This window comes from Marmota marmota, unplaced genomic scaffold (assembly GCF_001458135.2).
Source record: "Marmota marmota marmota unplaced genomic scaffold, marMar, whole genome shotgun sequence".
NCBI lineage: Eukaryota > Metazoa > Chordata > Mammalia > Rodentia > Sciuridae > Marmota > Marmota marmota.
In genome coordinates, this window is record NW_026000174.1 from 21,822,105 (window position 1) to 21,830,135 (window position 8,031).

Below are 8,031 nucleotides of genomic sequence, written 5' to 3' on the forward strand. Positions count from 1 at the left end.
CAGGGCTGCCACCCTCTTCCCTTACGATATCCCTAGGCAGGGCAGGGAGGTCCAAGAGTTACTGCAGAAACAACCCTGCTTGGTCCGCTGAGTGACTCTCTGTCCATCTCCTGACCACCCTTTCCCCATCTGCAACAAGAAAGGGGTGACTCACACTTTCCTTTATAGGTCTGGCAGTCACTGACCTTTTTAATATGACCCCCTCTCTTGCTGGACTAGGTCAACCTTGAGGGACAGGTCTGCCTGATTTTTCTCCTTACCAGGACTGGCTGGGAATAAGTTCTCAGTAGGTGTTTGTTGATTGAACGAATGAATGAAAGAATGAACCCCCACGTGTGCAGCCCATAGAAGAATGGCCCTTTAGCCTCAGCATCAGTGTACTGGTCCCACCGAGAAACCCCATGCATCTGCTTGCTGGAGAGAAGCAGACAGACAGATGGAAGCAAGGCGAGGAATTCTTTGGGGGAAAGAAGCTCATTTCTAAACGGGAGGCTATAGGCTGTGGGAAGACAAAAAAATTTCTCCAAATTAAACCAAAGGAGGGGTTTGGGGAGCGATGGGCTCCGAGGGATTTATTAATGCACGCCTCCAAGTGATTCTTCCTTCTGCAATCCAGCCACTGGGTTAGCACCGTCTTCCAAATTATATTTAATTGGACAATTATTCAAACTGAAAAACCTGTACAGGAAACGAAGGCGGTCCTTAATAAACACCTTGTCTCCTCAGCCCCAAACAGGCAAGTCGTTTACTGACCCAAGAGGCACAATTTTGTCTTTGGTAAATTTATTTTGAAGTAATTGCCGACTCCGGGAGTAACCATTTTTCAAAGAGAAACTTGGCTCTAGCCAGCAGAATAATAAATTGTTCCCTGACCCGTGTGAAGCCTAATCCCATTAGAAAGACGTGCGCTTAGAGGGTGGAGGGCGGCGCGCGGAGGACGATGGCCCCGCTCGCTGCAGACGCTGCAGCAGGTGACGGGCGGGAGCCTCTCGGGCTCACTAGGGCACAGCTTCCCGGACCTGCCAGACTGAAAGGGCTGGGGAAAGGCGTGGGAGGGAAGGTGTTGCACAGCCACCAAAGTCCGGGAGAGAGAATCGATGCTTTCCCGGCCACCTGCACCGCGCAGGGCCAGAGCGCAGCCCTAGAGCCGGACCTTTTCGCGCCGCCTCACCCACCTAGGCCTCTAGTTAGCCCTCATTGCTACTCTTCCTGCCCCCGCCTGGCTCCGGACCCCGCCCCCCACCTTCTTGTTCCATCTGGAGAGGTTGTGCGAACTGGAGGAGGACACAGGGCTGGGAGCCCTCTGCGCTGGACGCACACTCGCGCAGCCAGCACTCTGAGCAGCCTAGGGCCTTGGGGAAACCTACTCTAATGAATAGAAATGCGTTTATAAATAGCATATCCCTATGCAAACGAGCGCCTCCAACAGCCTGGAAACAGGCTGGTCTCTGATCGCTTCCATTTGAAGCAAACACAATTTATAAAAGTTGGGGTCTCTTTTTCAGGAGAGAAAATGAAGGGACTTCCCTTGATTTACAAAAGGGATTCCAACTTGGTTTCCTTTGAAGAGCCAAGTACCATCCTTCTATGTACAGTACAATTCAAGGTTCCCAAATCCATGCTTGTCCTAAGTGGCCTCTACCAGAGTCGGGATCTTGTACTTGTTCAGTGATGTGTCTCCCTTGACATGATGCAGAGTAACTATAGTTGACATGAAAGAACTCCGGAGAAGACATCTCTGGAGAGGTCAGCTACCGGTCTTCACTTGCTGACACAGCCTTTCTTCAGAACCCAAACAGAGAAGAGCTTAGTGGATACTAGGGCTGGGAAGCCTCCTGAGCTGTGATTATGTATCCTCTTCCCTTTTTCTCCACTTGGGAAAACTGACTCCAAGAGAGACCAAGTAATTTGCTTCAACTGCAAAGCAGGTCAGAAGGGAAAGCAGGGCTGGAACCTGGCTCTCCAATGCCCAGGATCCCAATCTCTCTAGTCAAGGTTGCCCCCAACATTGTTCTGGCCCCTTCTGAGTGGTAACACCTTTAAAAGAGCCCTACTGGTGAGCAGGCTCAGTTTTTCAGTTTTTTTTTTTAGAAAATATTTCTTAGTTATACATGGGCACAATATCTTAGTTTATTTTTATGTGGTGCTGAGGATTGAACCCAGTGCCTCACATGTGCAAGGCAAGTGTTCTGTCACAGAGCCACAACCCCAGCCCTATTTTTCAGTTTTATAGTCAGGGACATGGAGGCTCCAGTGTTGGGTCTTGCTCTGGGTCAAATTTTGAATGGTGTGTTTCCTAGGCTTGTAGGCATCAGCATGCAGCCTAAGAGATAGAGCTAGGCACCCTATCAGCATCTTTGGTCTTTTTGGAGTTCCCAAGGCTTGGGCCCCTAATCTCTTGACACTTCACCAGAGGACAGGAGCCTCACAGGGCAGGGAGTCTGTCTATGTCAGTTTCTAATTTTTGGGTCATTCTGCTGCTCCCACCTATCCCAGGCATCTTCTGGACAATCTAAGAGGGTCCACACCACTCCCAATGTCTTTCTGAAGCCTTTTTTTTCCTCTGTCCTGGGCTTCCAGATCAGCTCCCTGCACTCCCTGTATGTTCAGAGTCACCACCCGCACCACATTGGCTTCCTTCAGGATTTGGTGATTATGGCATAACCTGCTTGTAGGAGAAGAGATGAAGTTGGGCAATATCCCTTCTGTGGGAGGCCAACCTTACTCGTGACTGAGTTACACTCCCCGGCTGAGTGCTGAGGCGCTCAGTCACAGAAATGTAGTCAGTGTCTCGTGCATGGGGGTGTCTTGCTACAGCCCCATGGGTGAAGCTACACTCACCTGTTCGTTTGCAATATAACCCCTTGCCCTGTTTAGGATAGAATCTTCCATGGAAGTGCCTTTGTGTGTGTCCCCTTCTCTTACTGTGTCCTTGGGTGTGGCCTACCCAGGTGTCAGTCAATCTGCTGACAGTGGACATCATGAAGATACTCAGCCCCTTGAAACCTGACCCCTTGCCTCATTTGAATAGCTTCTCCTCAATAAAAGGGGTCAGCACGTGCTCTCTCTCTCTCTCTCTTTCTGTGGACCCTTAAGGTCCTAGGAGCCGTCACAGCAACCCCAAAGAAAAAGGTATTTGTGTCTCTTGTGTGGGTATTTTGTGCAGCCCAGTTGGCCCAGTTTAACTAGAGTGACCCTGGAGCCTTTTAGTCGCGAGAACAGAAACCCGGCACCCTTCAGTGTCCTACTCCTACCTAGAAATGAGCCAAAGACAACAGCTGGAAGAATTGGAGATATCTTGTCCAGAGAAGACCAGATTCTGGGAGATCATTTCCAGAGAAGACAGTGTGGGGAATCAGTTTAGCAGTTAGGAATTAGGAAAGTGGATCCTAAAGTCAGACCCCTGCTCTTCCTTTATTCAACTGTGACTTCTGTTTTGAGTCACACCACCTTTCAGAGACTTGCTTGGAAAATGGAATGATCAATATGGCGGAAATTGTTAAGTCGTGATAATGAGAGCTTTTCAAACATTTGCTCCATCCCAAACACTATTCAAAACACTTTATGTCCACATACTCATTTAATCCACATACAAGTCTATGAGGAAGTACTAGTTCCTCATTTAACAGACAAGGAAAACAAGACATAGAGAAGTTATTTGCCTGAGGTCACATCGTATTATGGTTTAGATGTGAGGTGTCCCCCAAAAGCTCTGTGTTCAGAGGTAAAATGATTGGGTTATAAGAGTTGTAACCTAATCAGTGCATTAGTCCCCTGATAGGAATTAACTGAGTGGCAACTGTAGGCAGGTAGGGTGTGGCTGGAGGGGGTGAGTTGCTGAGGGCATCACGCCTTTAGGGCACATATTTTGTCCCTGATAAATTGAGCTTAGTCTCTCTCAGCTTTCTGGTTGTCCTGTTTTGAGCTGTTTTTTTCTGCCAGAACCCTTCCACTGTGATGTCCTGCCTCACCGTTGGGCACAGAATAATGAAGCCAGTTGTTCAGGGACTGAGACCTCTGAAACCACAAGCCGGAAACGAACTTTTCCTCCCTTTAAATTGGTCTTGTCAGGTCTTTTGGTCATAGCAGCAAAAACGCTGACTAAAACACATAGCTAGGAGCTACCCCTCTCCTAATGGATATAATAGGAGGCATACCAAAAGTGCCTATTAAGGTTATTATTAAGACCTGACTTTCCCTGCACCAGTACAGAAAACAGAAGGAAGACAAGTATTGGGAGATCAAGAGAGTAAAGTGGGTGCCTAGGAAAGTGTAATGGGGTAGGGGGCAGGAACAAGAGCTGTCCCTGAAATTTCCTGTGAGAATATTGGGGCCCACCCCCAAGTAAGCATGTGCATTCAGTGATGGACACAAAAGCTAAGAAATTTACTTGGGAAAGGACTTGAACTTAGATCACAATCTTTTCCTGTGGAGCTCTGGGTCCCTGGCAGAGACTACTGACTCAACTTACATGAGAGCTCACCTGGAGGGCCAACCTAGCAAGGTCAGAGCCGCAGGGAACACAGGGGCTATGGCCCTGAAACTGAGGGGGAGCCAGTACAGTGTGTGCTGGGCCCCACAGGGAGGAAACCACCAAAGACTGAGGCCCTAGTTAGTGCACACCTTGAAACCCAAGCCCCTAGCTGTGGGACTCCTACCTGGGCATCACACGGAGAGGGGAATGTCCCCCTCACTTTGCAAGGGAAGGCCAGATGACAGAGATAGGAGCGTTTTATTTGCCCTTTACTGATAGTGGGGTAGAGTGTGACATAATGATTTCCAAGGTGACAATAGTGGTGACTGTGGCAGTGAAAGCATGGCCAGGGCTCTGGCTCAGTTCACTGTCCTTATGAGCATAAAATCATACAAGGCACTGCTGAATATCCCCCAAAACAGTTGAAGTAAAGTGTGCAGAGACCTGGGCTTCTGGGGGAAGGTCCAGGTGTTCTATTAAGGCTTGTGTTGTAGGCCACACAAGAAGAACTTGGCTTCAGAGGGTCTAACACAAATCAAGCCATCTGAAGTGGGGATGAGTTCCCCAGCCCTGGAAGTGAGCAAGTGGAAGCCAAATCACTGTGCCAGGGCTGCTGCTGAGGGGCTTTCTGTCCAATCAAGAGAGGTATGAAATGAGTTTTCCTGATTCTTTCTCTTTCTTCTTCTTTCTCTTTGCTTTCACCTCTTTCCTACTCCCCACCCAGGAATGCCAGATTCCCACAAAATGCACTTCTCTTCTGGACGATCATTACTCACAAATGGTTGGGCCCCCATATATCCACTGAGCAGAAAAAGAGGACAGTTACAAGAGCTAACACTTACGTAGGGATCTCTGTGTGCCACAACGTTATAGGTACTGACTCATTCACAGCTGCATAACAGGTGAGCCAGACATTGTTATCCCCATTTTACAGATGGGGAAACCAAGATCCAGAGAAGCTGAGCATCCTACTCATCATTACACCAGGAAGTGGTGGCACCAGGATCAGACGTAGGTGACTGGCCCTGGGTCATTCTAGGCTGAGTCCCGCCATACAGGATGATGCCCGTGTGGGTCCTTCATGACTGGGCCTGAAGCCCAGAGATCTGTGTAGAGCCCAGCTGGAAGGGTCACTCAGGAATGTCCTCTTGGACAAAAAGCCCTGTTGTCTTGGCTGGGTGACATTATGTTGGACAGCTTATGACCTCCATGCAGGAGGAGTGTGGGTGAGCAAGCTCTACTACCTTCAGGAGGAAAGCGAGGCCCAGAGTGCCTCAGTCATCATGGCGGCCCGGTGCCTTGCCTGTCAGGGCTCTGCAACTGTCTGCAGGAAGCTTCTCAGAGTGGACTGAACTGGGGGTCTTGTTGGGGGCAGTGAAGAACATGAAAGTCATGGAGACATGGTTTCTCACTCTCTGATCTAGGAAGGGAAGGGGAAGAATGCATAGGACCAGAGCTCAGAGGGTGGCTGAGCCCTGGGTCAGGCCTCAGGCAAAAGGGGAAAGAAGGACACAAGGGTGGGGACTGGGCACCCAGAGGTACCTTCTCCATTATAGCTCCCGGCCCCCTGCCCTCCCCAGGGGTGGAGGGTGGGCCTTACTAACTAGTTTCTCTGTATCTGTTCCCCCTCCCACTATCCTACCCTCTCCAGACTGATTATTCCAGAACACAGTTCTGACTATGCCTTGACCTGCCATCAACCTTCTGGAGGTCTCTTAGCACCCAAGGACAAGGCTCCAGCCCCTCAGCCCGGCCTCATCTGTCACTGAATCCCTCCTCCCTCCCTGGGCTCCAGTCACCTCACACCCCTCCCTATTTCCCCCAAGGTCAATCTAACTACCAACTCAAGCTCTGCCCCTAGCCTTGAATACCCTTCCACTCTCCTCTCCTCCACAGGAAATCATTTTTATGTTTTAAAGCCCCAATCCATGGCTCTGGAGCTGCCTCTCCCCTGCCTGCACAGACCCTTAGGTTGGACCTGATGATTCCCCACATCAGCTCAGTGTTGCTGACAGGAGAATCAGCCTCCCCTAGAGGAGGAGCCTAGAGCTAGGGCCTTGCAGGATGGGCTGAAGAGCTTGGGCTCCAGCAAGGTGCCGAAGGGGGTGAGGACTAAGCTTGAGCACACAGAAGGATCTTTCCACAGAGGAAGAGAGGGGTGAGACTGGAGGAAGGGAGACCAAGAGGACAATGAGGATTGGCAGCAGAAAAACAATGGAGACATCTTTCAGAAAAGTGGCAGTGAGGATGGAGAAAAATGATGCTTTGAGGTGTATTTAGGAGTTAACAGTTAATTACAGCTTCTGACTTCCAAGTGGCAACTCTATTCTGGTGTTTGTTCTTTATCTCCATTTGATTCATTATCTCCATTTCTTGCAGGAATCCTTCAAGGGAGGTGCTATCTGTCACATCCTAGAAGAAAACAGGTGGTATCCTCAAAGTGAGTATCAGGAGAGGAGTTTCATCAATGGACTCTTTGCTCTGATGTGACCAAGCTTAAGAAGGAAGGTAAAGATTGGTGTCGCACCCTAGAGCTAGGAACAGTGAGGAACCATTACTCTAAAGCCAGAAAGGAGATCAGAGGGAGCAGCTACTGGAACTCAGAGAGGATCCAAGTAGTGTCACACAGAAGGTGTCACCCTTCAGCTGACCCTATGACACATGAGTGAGCCTCTGGTGACCCTTCTGAGGTACATAGCTGGAGAAATGACAACATGAGGGCAGTCCATAGATAGCATCAGCTTCCTAGGGCATAGGCAGGGTGGGTAAGGATGGTCCTGGAGGTTCCAACATCTGGCTACAGCCAGAGGGCTGGGAACAGAATGTGGGCTGTATAAGTGGAGGAAGAGTCAAGGTGACCCAGGCTTCTGGCATGGGCCTTGGTGGCTCGTGGTGTTGGTGTTGAAAGACCTAAGCAATCTCATTCTGCTTGGGACCTCATTTTGCTCTGAAACTTAACCTCTGACCTACCGTGGTCCTAAAGTCAGGAAAATACTACAGAAAAGCTCTGTGGAAACAGTTCCCGGAAAAGCCGCAGATGGTGATCACCTAAGATAGGCCAAGATAACCACATATCTGAAATTCCAGATGGCCCCCACCTAGGTGTGGTGACCAGTATCTAAACTAGAAGCCCTGCAGTTTGGCACGTGCTCCCCTTGCGACATCCTCATGATTTAAACCAATCAGTTCAAATGAATCCCCCTCTTGTAGTGACCAATCACCCCTATCCAACTTGTTCCTGCCAGTGAATGTGCTAATCATGTTTTAGAGTTGTTATTTGATTTTCCCCGCGGTGTGTGATGATTTGCTAGGAGATGCTATGATGTATGTGGGGGTCCCTGCCTTCTCCAAAGAATGTATAAAACTGCTGCAAACCCTGGGCTCGGGGCCTCTCAGCGTCACCAGTTGCTGTGTGCGCGCGGAGGACTGAGCTAGCTCGCAATAAACACCTCTTTGCTGCTTACATCGATCTTGGGTCTCTGGTGGTCTTTTGGGGGTCCCGAATTCAAGCATAACAGTGTGGCAGTATTCTGAGAAGGAGTGCAAGAGAAAGAAGG